The sequence below is a fragment of the Oppia nitens genome, unplaced genomic scaffold (genome assembly GCF_028296485.1).
Source record: "Oppia nitens isolate AA-2021 unplaced genomic scaffold, nextdenovo-longstitch-racon4-pilon3 scaffold4_pilon_pilon_pilon, whole genome shotgun sequence".
Lineage (NCBI taxonomy): Eukaryota > Metazoa > Arthropoda > Arachnida > Sarcoptiformes > Oppiidae > Oppia > Oppia nitens.
In genome coordinates, this window is record NW_026533232.1 from 8,028,131 (window position 1) to 8,042,955 (window position 14,825).

The 14,825-nt window shown below is 17.2% G+C and overlaps 1 protein-coding gene across 1 annotated transcript in view; it reads left to right on the plus strand.

Annotated features, from left to right (window-relative positions):
* Positions 1-14,825, plus strand: part of LOC128960385 (uncharacterized) — a 33,670-nt gene that overhangs the window by 3,585 nt on the left and 15,260 nt on the right. The gene's annotated exons all lie outside the window — the stretch shown is intronic.

The following is a 14,825-nucleotide window of genomic DNA, read 5'->3' on the forward strand; positions in this document are numbered from 1 at the left end:
AAATAAATTTTATGCTATATTTATTTTCAATATTATTGTTATAAAATATAAATTAACAATATATTGTTTGCATAGTTATTATAACAATAAAATTACAGATAAATTATAAAATATATCTGAAATATGTTTTGATGAATATTTAATGATAAAATTTATACAGAAGCAAAAATTATATAAAATTTTTATTAGATTAACATTTTAAATATTGATACAAAAATGAATTTTGTTTTTTGATTACTGTATAAATTTATTAATTTACAATATTTTAGTTATTTTATGTTCACTATTTTATTTAAATTTAAACTTTGAAAAATATAGATTTTATATTAGGTATTATTTACAATATGTATTATTTATACTGTAGTAATAATTATTAATAATTTTTTAATTTTTATTTTATAACTGAGCATATATAACTCTCTCTCTCTCTCTCTCTCTCTCTCTCTCTCTCTCTTTCTTTCTTTCTTTATATATATATAATAAAATAGATAATAAAAAATTTATCAAAAAAGAAAATATATATAAGTTATAATAAGAAATAACTTATAGCAGAAAATAGTAAAAATGCTTTTTTCCTAAATATATATAATAATAATAAAGATTATATTAAAAAGTGAATATTTTTATATATAGTGGAGTGAATTGACGTCAATTTAGGACATGAAATGATATTTATCAAGTCTTACGCCATTCAGAAATAATAAATATATAACTTATATATCATAAGTCATACATCAGTTACATCGAGACATAAGGTTTCCTATCATAAAATGTATTCATAATTTGGTTTTTCTATAGAAGTAAATAATAGAAAGATATGCTTATAGTATAAGTCTATAGTTAGACCATACGTACAAATAGACAAATAGAAAGAGAGAGAGAGAGAGAGAGAGAGAGAGAGAGAGAACGGGAAGTCATATTTTATTAATTTTATGATATATACACTTAACGGCCAAATCATTATCAATAGCACACATCACTTCACACATCGTTTATTGTTTTTTGTATTGAAAATAAAATTTATTTTTTAAAAGCAATGCATTTAAGCGTATACATAATATAAGATATAAATGCTGGAGTATTGTCTATTTTATTTGGTTTTGTTATATATATATATAATTTAATTTAAAACATGTAAAGCACATCTAATGTCAAATTAGATAAATATCATAAATTATAAGTTGACAGCTATTTATAATAATTTTATTATTAAAAATAATGTAAATATTTTTATAACTGATAAAATACTGTATATATTGTATACATTGTAAATATATTGCTCTTAAATTATTATTTTCATTATAATAATAATACTATTTAATATTTATATAAAGTTAATTTGAAATGTCATTTTAAAATAATTTAATATATTTTTTTTAAATAAAAAAAATAATTTTTTGTATTGATATTTCCATAAAACTCAATTTAAAAGTCATTTATCAAATAACTATTGTTTTTTTTTTGTTTTATTTAAGTTAGAATTAACTGGAATTATAGTATTACAATATATTTTTGTCTAATATACTGTATATATATTACTTTTATTCACAGAATTTCTAATATAATTTAAATCAAACTCAAGATTTTTCTAGTCTTTCAAATAAATACTGCAATAATGTTTAGATAAATAATTTTTTATATTTTTATATTTAAGTATCAAAATTAAGACTAACAGAAAAATATACAGATATATATATGTACAGTATTTATCATATTAAAGCTTATAAAAACTTATTAAAATGATATAACATATGTAGAGAAATATCATCAAAAACGAGGTAATAATTTATGTTATAATTTATTTATAAATCCTTTTCAATTCACTCATTCATTCTCTTATAACTTATAAGTTATAAGTCTTAAAGATTAATAAACTAATTTTTTATCATTTTAATTATGTATATAAATGTTTTATTTGACAGTTTTTTATTTGAAAGATAAGACATTTGCAATACATACTGTATATAGTGTACACATTTGGACTCTATTGTAGACCATAATTAAAGTTTAATGTTATAATTAAAATATGTTTCAAAAAAGAGTGCAATCAATATATTTTTAGTGCACTACCGATATATTTAATGACATTTTTAATGAGACATACTATACAATCGCTATCTGACACCAGTGTTATGTATGTGTGAATCCGGTAAGTAAAATGAAAATACAGAGTCAAACAATAATAATAATAATAATAATAAATATCACTATCAGTTTGTGACACATTTATAAATATAGTATAATGTGAAACAAAATGTAGTGAATTGTATTGTTAAGTATTTTTGTTTTTATTTTGTTTTGTCAAAGTCTGTATAGTAGTAATCGCTAATATAATACTACGAAACAAACAAATATATATATAGTTTATATAAACTTTATTTTTTCACAATAAAATTCTTAAGTCTATCTTATTTTTCTAACTAACTATTGATTACCAAAATAGAGTATCCAATAGTCTGAAAAAAGCTATCATAAAATGTTAAAGTGTTTATATTTCAACATATAATATACAATATAATAGCTTACAGATATCATACATTATTATTATTATTATTAGTTTTTTTTTGTAAAAATTATCTTATGATATAAAAAGTGTTTTTTAGATTTGAAGTATTTCTCAATTGTTTGATATACTTTGTACGCCAAATATATTATTAATTTTTGTAAAAAATAAATACTATTAAATATTTTGCAATTCAATACATCTACTATTCTGTATGTATACATAATAATAATAATAGGATTGCAAAATCATGATTATTAATAATGTACGATATTTTACATATATTTAATAAATCATTTCGAGTATTAATATTAGTATTATATATATATATATTGCGTAATAAATTTAATTTTATATAAATATTAAAATTATTGCAAAAATATTTTTTATTTCACTTGAAATATACAATTAATAAACTTATTTATAGACAAATAATAACTAATTTAATTAAAAGGGTATTTCTAGCAATCAATAAATGCTGGTATAGTTTATTAGTTGATTATAACAAATAATAAATACTATTTGTGTATTTTGTCTGTTATTTTATCAATTATTGTTGTTTTGATAATCGATTTTTATTGACAAAAAACAATTATAATAAATAAAATAAAGTTTTAGACATTAGAAATGTAAACATTAGAAGAAATAGATAAAGGGATGATTCATATATTGTGTCACATAAAAATTAATCTCTTAAATTCATTAAATTATTTAAATGAGAACGTCCTTAAGGTTTCTACCCCTCCCCTCCTCGACACCCTCTAGTTCCCCCAAATGGGAACGTAATATGTGAATCACTTCTAGTAGTTTAAGAAAATAATTAGATATTATTGATTACAAAAATATCTAATTTAGTTTATTATATGCTAATTACATGTTATTTCATTATAATTTAAAATACTTAAATTTGCTTAAAATATTCCATCAATTTAATTAATTAATTACTATTTGGTTTGTTTTTTTAAATTACATATTTTTAATTAAAATGTAAATCTAAAAATAAAATTAGTGAAATGTTTAGATACTGTATAATGTATTTGTGATATATATATATATATATATATATATATACTTTATATAAATTAAAATAAATTAGCATAATAATTATCAATTGATTAAAATTATTAATTAGTCCACTAAAATAAAGAAATTAATATAAAGCAATTTGCTTTTTAAATGTGTATTATATAAGTATTTGTTTTTATATTTTTATGTTAAGTTATTTTAAATATTTTTTATAATTTAATTTTTCTCTTCTATAACTTGATTAGTATTTATTTATTTAAAAACAAATTTAATAATTTTTTGTGAACTACTATTAGAATTATAATAAAAATAAATAGATTTTATAATTTAATTTTATTAAATTTTAAAAATTTTTCGGTATAATAAAATATATTTTATTTAATTTATTTTAAATTTATTATTTTTTTGTAATTTTACTTTCACTATATTATTGTTAATGTTATATAATAGTCATATCTAAACAATTGATAAAGTGCAATTACTATTGTACATAAGAAAAAATTGTGGATAATTTAATAACTTAAATTTCTTATCATAAATTATATTTTAAACATTCAGTTTTATATTTTAATTTTGTTAAAAATTATGAAAACTATAACATTATCAGTACAATAAAAAACTTATAGGTTGTAAACTTATATTTAATATTAATAAAAAATTATATTTTTAATTTATAAATAACTAGTTTCTATCTTTGAAATAAAAATATGTATATAAATTAATTTCTAAATTAAATTATAAAAACAAATTTTTCTAATTCTATTTTTATTAATTAATTTCAAAATAATTAATTTTTACAAAATATTTTATTATATATTTAATACATTGTAAATATTTAGTATATTATTTACTAATTTATATAAAGTACATACTATAAAGTAGTATGTAGTGTACTAGTATTATATATATATTATTTGCATTTGTATTATTTAATTTAATTAATATTACTAATTAAATTGAAACTTATTATATGAAACTTAATTAATTAACCTCAAATGGTAATCAAGTTATTTTGATGAAAATATTATACAACTGAAAAAATTGGGATAATTTTAATAATTTTAATTAACTTTATGATATAATAAAATAATGAACTTTATATTCAAAAATTTTAAAAATTATTATTATTATTAAATTTTTAATTAACTAATATAAAATATTAATTTACATTCAATGATTCTTTTCAATAATTTTTTAAAAAATATTTATATAATTAGATTTTAAATGAATTTTTTTATATGAAATATATGATATTTTATAAAATAGATTATAAATGAGTCGAGTAATTATTATTATGAAACTTTTTTGAAGACTTTTGAGTGACATTTTAATCACATTTAAGGTTAATCTCTATTATATTAATATTAAAATTTCTAACAATAAAAGAGACAACAGATGAACAAAATATTAGACAAAAAGCTTAGCATATCTTAACATTTTTATAGAATAAAACTTTATAATTGAATATTTTATGACAGTATATAATGATATGTAATAACAATAGCAATAAAAAAAATTGTAAAATACATTATTGTATTTTAATACTTAGAAGTTTAATAAACAGTGTACGATATGACATTTAAATTGATATGAAAATAATGATAATATTTTATAAAATAAATAAAAATTAGTTGCCATTTCTTAATTAAGTTCAAATCCGAAAATAGTAAAATAAATAAATATTATTTTACAATAAAAAAAACTTAATTACATATATTATAATTATCACTAAAAATGATGATTTTTAAAAGCTATATATAGTTTATTTATATTTATGATAAATAACTAATTGGCCACAACTTATGGTTAACGTGGCTTAAAAATTGCCATTTTTATCGCAAACATAGCTAAATGCTATTTTTAAAAATACATTTACTATTTATAAATATATTGGAAATAATGATCGCATTTTTCAACAATATTTTTATGGATCATTTCATAGCTAACAATTCATTTTCACAATTTTTGATGTCTAAAAATTGAAGGGTTTTTATAATGTTAATAATAATAATAATAATAATAGTACACACAAAATATATTTTGATATAAGTCAATGATTTGTTATCAACAATGTGTGAAACAATTTTTATATAAATCTTAGTTTAATTTGACTTTTAAAAAACAACTTTTTTTACGTGAAATGCGTCAAATAAATCATAATTTAGTTGAAAAGGCATAATAAAAGCAAAAAAAAAGATTTTATACATTATTATAGATATTTTTTATGCAAATTGTATGTATTTATTAAATATCAATGTTATTTTTATAGTTGAAAATTATTTTGACATTAGAATTGTTAACTTTTTATTATGTTTTTAACATTTTTTTAAATTTTATATAATATTATAATTAAATTAAATAATTTTAATTTTTTTAATATGCAAATAAAGTTAAACAATCAATAATGTTATTATTTATTATTTTTACAAATAATAATATGATAATTATCATATATAAAATTTTTATATAAGTTTTATATTTATTATATTAATAAATATAATAAAATTATATATTCTTAATAATCTAATTGACATTAAAATGATTACAGTTTTTATAAATAAAAAATAATTTTTGAAAACAAGATAATAACATTTTATTAAAATTATTCATAAATAATTTACATTTCAGACTGAATATAATTTTAATATATGATTCATATTAAATAATCTATAATACAAATGACAATTTAAATCAATACTTTATTAATAACAATTTCATATAAATATTATTAAAAAGTATTATAAATAATATTATTAAAAATAAAAAGTTAGATATAATAAAAGTGTTTATATAATATTATAATAAAATTTTTGACGAAATATTTATATCAAAAAATTTATTATAAGTTATATTTCTTTAACGATATATTAAATATATAGAGTTAGTGTAATACAGTATTTATATATTTTATAATATAATTTATTTTTCATTATTAATATAGTTTTTATTTTTTAAAAACACATTACAGATAACAGATATATAAAATTTTATTAATTACTTTTCACATAAACTCTAGAGTCAATTTTTAATAATTAAAAAAATATAATATAATATATAAATAGCATGTGTTTGATTTTAATAATATACATTATAACAGTATATTAATATTAGGAAAACTAAAACATCAAAAAATAAAATTCAAAAATTATTTTTCCCTAATATGATTAAATGCCATAAAATCAAGAAAGTTATGCAAAAATCAATGCAATTTTGTGCTAAAAATGTTACATAAAATTATGTGAATATTTAGTAACCGACAAAATTAAAAACATCATTTGTTATATCAATATATAAAATACGATATAATACTGTACTGTATAATACATTTATACCCAATGGATAAACTAGTTGTGCCAATGCATTGAATTGATTATATCGCTATTCTAATGTACAGTATTATACAGTACAAGTATAAACTGTATATATATATAACAAAAAAATTATATTTATCATAATAATAATAATAATACAGTATTTTTACTACACATTTAATAATATGTTTGGCACCGAAAACACGTTCACTAAATTTGCGGATCATTTTCATGACCATTACGTTATAATAATAATAATACAATACAATAGCCATAACTGATAGCACTGGTAATCAGTCAGACCATTGACTATCCATTACATACTGTATACAGAATAGTATGGTATATAAAATGTCTTTTTCATTATTAAAAATGTTAGCCATTTATCAAATTGGACTTTCAGTTTAGCTTTTATTTTAATTGAATGTCCAAACATTATAGTGTTATACTGTATTATAAAATAGCATAAATGTTATATTGTTTGAAATATATATTTTTATATGTGATTATAATATAGTACTTTGTTGGCTAACAATTAATTCATAAACTCATTCATTTGCTATTTTATTATTGGGCTATATTTAGTGTAATAAATACTATGATATTATGTAATATTAATATACTTTAATAGGTTACCACCTTTTCCGGTGAATTTGAGAAAATTATTTTGTTATATGTTTATCATAATAATAATAATAATAATATATTGTATTTATTTTGAATTTTATTTATAGTTTTAATATTAAACTCTATAAAATACAATATATTATATAAAGTTTACCATTTTTATTGTCAAATAAATAATAACATAAAAATATTTTTGGAAATATAATAATTTATTAATACTGAATTATTTATTAATACATTACAATAAATGATACAATAAAATCTTTAAATTTTTTAGAAAAAGATAATAATAATAATTTATATAACAGAATGATAATTATGATATAAACTACAGTAAAATTAATATTTTATTAGTTATGATAAAAATTATGCAAACATTAGTTATAAAAATTATTTCAAATATACTATAATATTTAAACAAAAATTTTAATTAAATAAATTCATGAAATTCTCTATGAAAAAAATATTTAGTTTCAAAATAATTGTTTAATTTTGATAACAAATGTCATAATAGTTTAATAAATATTTTATTCATTTATTCTTTTAAAAAAATATTATATTTATACATTTAACTCTTAACACATTTCTATTTTTTAAATAACATTTATCACAAAAATATAACTATATTTGAATTGATGTCAACTAATTGTTATGCAAAACGTTTTGAGTCAAAACGCATCGTTGACTTTAATTTTTAAACCTAACGGTCCCTCTAATGTTGATTAGCCGTAAAAGGGCAATGAATATTGAAATGAAAAAACCATTTTACTGTATATTAAACTCTCTGCAAAATAAACGCCAATTTCATGCAAATCAACACCAAATAATAGCAACAAAAAAATAGTTGAAATAAAAGTAAGAAAAATATTTTGTTGTTTTTTATTAGAAAATAAAATTCTAGAGTATTATGAATGTCAGCAATTTTTTATCAATCAATTGTATAATGTATTTTCATATTTATCTTAATTATTTCAAAATAGGTTTCAAAAGATTTGACAAACAGTAGGAAATAAACTAATATTTAATATATAAAAATATTAATTGATTATTATTGAAATTTAATTAATAAAACCATAGTAAAGTTTAAATTGTTTAAAATATAGGTCAATAATAATAATAAATATTATTATTATTATAAACAATTTGTTTGTCAAATTATTACCAATAAATTGGTTTTAATAATGTGTTATTCAATGCAATTGCTATAATAAATCATATGAGCTCTGGGTTTGTGTCCGACTACACAATCTTCTAAAGTCACGTAACTGTCCATAAAAACTGACAATTTTTTCCTTTTATTGTTATAACACACAAACACCTTATTTAAAAAAAGTATAATTAAAAAAATATTTTTGATTTTATTATTCAATTGTTTGAATATACGCATCTCAATGTGATATTGATTTTATAAGTATATATCATTAATAAAGTCAATCAAACTAAATGTATCTTTTATTATACTGTTGTTTTGACCATAATTTAGACATAACTGTAGTCTAATGTTGTAAACTATTGGACAAAATTAGTTGACTAACAAAATGTAGATCACATAGACATACAATATATGGATCACTTATTTTGATGAATAATTCTATTAAAATGTTTGTGTTTATAGACTATATAAATATTGTTTTGGTAACCATTATATAATACATATGTATAAAATAAATAATAAATATTTTGCTTTAATATCATCCAAATGTTACATATTTGCCAGTAAATTACAAACACAATAAAATGTAATATATGTTTTAATGTGATCAAAATTTTATATAATAATTTATAGCACTATTTGTTAAATAATTTTGTCATTTATAAAAATAATAATTTTTCAAAAATAAAACAATTTGTATTACAGTATATAATGTTCATATAAAAGTTTGAGTATTAATACCTAATATTATAGTTAATTAAGTTTTTAATAATATAATATACAGTATATATATTATATATATTTAAGTTGACATTTTCAAGTTATTTAGCAAATACTTATTTCAAACTTTTAGACCCATTAACTTACAAAAAAGCTATAATATGGATAAATGTTTAACACTTATATCATAATTTATATATATATTTGATAAATCTTTAAAATTTTTCTTATTATTGATACGAAATATTATTGGTTAGAAAAAACTAAACAAAGAAAATAAAAAATACTTTCATAAAATAGGAGAAAGTTTTTAAAAAATTTATGATTTATTACAAGAGTATTATTATTAAAGAGAATTACCAATAGTTTGGGTCACTTTTGCCATAAACTTTCAAATTTATGGCCATTTCCATGAAAGCTATTTATTTGTTGCCATTCAAACTGCAAGTGCATTGAAATGGTTTTTAATAATAATAATAACAGTTCAGTAGTAATACATAATAATAATAATAATAATATAGCTAAAGTGATATTTTCAATATATACATATTAGTTTTACAGTATATTTTAATAGACAATAGTGTATTTTTGTTATTATTTTTTTTACTTTATTTTTTCGTTGTAAAAACAAACCAATTGACAGCATAGCAAAAGTGGACAATAAATTTGTTTTCGTGCTTAAGATAAATAGCCGATTACAATAAATAGACAACAACTGTATTGTATATATATATAAAGTATATACAGTATGTATGATATAACAAATAAAATTAATGACTTTGAATAAATTATAATATAAACGTATAGACAAATACTTTTTAAAATGTTTTGCATAAAAAATTGATTTATTGACCATTCAATATACAATATATTTTATATAATAAATATATTGTATATACTGAATATATATATATTATATAAATTTATAATAAAAATGATTTTTGAGGGACAGTTGTTTGTCTGGTATTTATTGGTATATTTATAGAGAATATTAGAGAAAATAAATACAAATTTCTTTGTTTATGACATAGCATTTACATGAAATTTGTTTTAGTTTTATATTTATATGTATATATTATCAATTTATATATTGCTATATACTGTATATTATTTGAAACATTAAGTAAATACTGTATATATTATTATTATTTTTACTTAAATTAAATTTTTTATTATTTTTATTAGTGTTTATAATTTCAATATTACTAAAAATAATTTTTTTGGTGTTATTTACATTACATATTTGATGTCAAATACTGTACAGTATTATATGATATTTATTTATTTTATCATATGATTAATGAAACTTATTTTCTTTTTTCAAAAATACATACCAATTATAGTAATTATATCAAAATTTAATAATCAATAATTATTATGTTTTTTATAAATAAATTTGTATTATATAATATTAGTTATTTTTTGTATCAATTAATTTTTCAAAATTATAGTATACAATAATAATAATTAATTAATACATACAATGTCTCATTATTGTAAATCGATTACTCATTTTGATAATTAATTTTTTTATTGTTTCTTCAAATATTAAAATGAATAATAAATGAGCAAAACTATTGGTTAATAAATAAATATTGTTATTATATAATAAATATAAATATCTAATAATAATAAAGTACTGAATAAATTAACTAATACTCTATATATGCCATATGTGAGGTACCATTAGATTTCAATAAACAAATCAATATAACACTCAAATTTTTTTATTGATATTATATAATATAATAAGTGATATTCCATACAATTATATAGTATTTTTTACTAACTTATTGGATTATATTTTCAAGTAATAGTATATACAATTTCATTTACAATAATATTTGTAAACTGAAAAAATTGATTAATAAGCAAATAATATTAGTATAATTAAATTTTATTTGTATTTATTTGTCTAGTAATTTATACAATATTTATCAATATTTTGTCATTAACCTATTATTATTATTATTATTGAAAAAAATAATTCTATTGATTATACAACTATAGTACTATAATATATGATTTAGTTTAGTTTTTTTTGTATATTTTTTTAAATGTCAAAATTTACAACTATAACAAATAAAAATAAATAAAATATGAAATTATAGCTAGATTTTAAAAAAACAATAATTTATATTAATATTTACAGTATATTATATTTTGCTGACTTAGAAGTAGACGTCTACAAAAAAATATACAAAAAATATACAAAAAATATACAAAAAAAATATACAAAAATATTGTCAAAAATATTGTAATACAGTATTATGTGTTAAATACAGTATTTTGTGTCCAGCAATGTATAACAATTTTTAATACTAGAAAACAAACAAAAAATGCTTTTATTTCCCGGAATATCGATTTAACATTATATAAAAAAAATATTTGGATAATATTTTATATAAAAATACAATATGTCATTTGCAGGTAATATTAAAAATGTTTTGGTAATACTGGATAATTATATGGTATATTATATTTTGAGGCAAAAATTATGCATAATTTTTTGGCTACAAAATTCAATCCCAAAAAATGTTTTTAATATAATTGAATTTATATATTAACGATGTTTTTGACGTTAATTTTAATGAATGAGTTGACACAGTGGTAGTAATAATAATAATAATAATAATTAGATTTATTTATGTAATTAACAGTAATTTCATTATACATGCGACGACTTTATGTTTTTTGCATTTTAGTTAATTATAAATATATGATGACAGGTGTCTACATTGAAGTTAATTTTAAAAACTTTTATATTAAAATTAATTTATGATTATTAAAAATATTGTTATTTAATTTTACTATTTTACTAGTTAATCTATTTTAAATTAAAAAATATTTGCTTACAAATAAATAATTACAAAATTTACATTTTAAATAAAATATTATAAATAATGATTTTAATATCATTATATTCAAATAATCTGTTTTATTTAGTATACAATGCATTGAATACATAGACAATGAATTATTATTTTACTGTAAATAAAAATAATTTAATTAAAAATAATTAAAATATATTATTTACATTTGACTTGTCATTTGTCTTAAATATTACATAATAGTTAATATAATAATTTTAATTTTGTTATAATCTAATACTAAAGTCTATTAAAATCAAATATAACATATTATGTGATGATTTTTATAAATAACTTAGTATTTTAATTCAATTAAATATTTAAAAAACTACTGTATTTTTCTCATTAAAAGACTGTGATTTATAATTCATTTTTATAATGAAAACAATTGAAAACATAATTTCTTTAAAATCTCTTTTTTTAATATAAAAGTTATGCTAATATTAATGAATGTAAGAATTATTAATTATTTTATAAAATATATTAATTTATTAAGTCTTTCTCTCTCTCTCTCTCTCTCTCTCTCTCTCTCTCTCTCTCTCTTTGTGTGTGTGTGTGTTTGTATAATATGTAAAGTATAGATTCAGAGCACATGTATGTGTGTGGTATTAGAAATAAAAATAATTTTCAAAAATTTCATTTAAAAAACCATTTTTTGAATTTATAATATTTAATGTATTCATTGAATAAACTGAAAATTTTGTATTAAAGTTAAGAGTAAATTGATTTATGTTATAATCAAAGTGTTTTACAAAACATAAAAATTTGCATAAAAATTGAAAATTAGATTTTACTTTCAAAATAATTAATAAATTTTATTTTTAGTTAATAAAAATTTATACATATAATTAGCAATTCAATAATATACTATTATTGTGAAAAATTTATATTAAAATTTTATGGTAATTATAAACTAAATAACAAAATATTTCTATAATACAGTATATTAAATTATTAATTAGTGATATATTGTTTTTAATGAATTTATAATATATATTAATATAATTTTATAATTTTGTAAGATTTTTCATATATTTTTTTAATTTTAAATAACTAGTACATATTTATTAGATATTTTCTTAATTTATTATTTTTTGAAATACATTGCTAAAATGTTGTTATATATAAATTATGATAATTTTATAAATATATATTATTAGCATTTTTATTAAGCTTTTATAGTTTGTGTACAACATTTTAATCTTTTTATTGTAAATTCAATTTTTATCATAAATTCAAGCATAAGATTATGTTATCCTTTGAAATATGGGATAAAATATAAATTTTACAAATGAAAAGTACAAATCTTATAAATATTATTTGTTTTTTGAATATATAAATAATTAATAGAATATAAATTAATATATTCTTTAAAGTTATATACTTTATATATTTGTTGCAATTTATATTAAAAGTTTTCATATTTAAAAGATTACATGTATTGTCAATTTGAACTGTTATACATAGAAAGGGTATTACTATAGTATTACTATTACTATTGTTATTATATTTTTGATTATTTTGTTTAATACCAAAACATATATATATATATATATATATATATATATATAAATATTTGATGGCATCCCTCCATTCAAACAGACACACCAACACTGACATGCAATTTGTAGGCCATAATAATCACAGCCATAATAACATCCATTATTATCACAGCATCAGACAAATGGGTGTAAAACACATCTCCTGACTATACTGTTGTTGTTGTCTTCAATTGGCATTATTTGTGATATGTTTGATGTTTTATTACCGCTAAAGAAATGGCCAACACATGTGAATACTCATAATCACAGTACAAATGTATTGATGATAAAACTGTTTCTTTACACGATTTTTATATACATTACATAAAAAACACTAAATATATATAAAACAATATATAGTATATACAGTATATATAAATTTATATATATATGATAACTGTTTAGACACGAAAAATGCATATACTATGTACTGTATTCTTACATTTAAAAAGTTTATACTTTTTATATAAAAAAAGCAATACATAAATAATAAAAAATTATTGCATTTTTCATGGAAAACACTTAAATCATAGGATTGAAATAAAAGGAGAAAAATAACAACTTTTTTTGTGTTATTATTTGTTGTGAATGCAAGTATAAAAAAATAAATAAAAAGATTTAAGTTATATTATCCAGCAATAACATAATGTTATAACAGTATCAATATAAATTTGTAGACTATTTCCGAAAATTTATCCATTAAACAGATTTACAGAAAATAAATGAAATAAAATGTCTACAAAAGTTGGAAACTAAAAATTTATTGGATAAATGTGTTAAAATTTAAGACTTTTTGGCATTAAATACATAGTAATATTTCCGTATCCAAAAAAAATTGTAATTTTTGTCAAGTGTTTGTTAGAAAATAATTTTAAAGTCAACAAAAAAAATATAATATAAAAACGTGAATTTCTAAATAAATAACAAAAAAAAATTCACAAAATTTAAATATAATGTTATAAAATTTTTTATGAAAAAATGATTATTCATTATTATTATTTTTCAATTTTTTTTTGTTGAATTAACAAAAAAAAACTTCAAATTTAATTATAAGAAATAATTTGCTTAATTTTA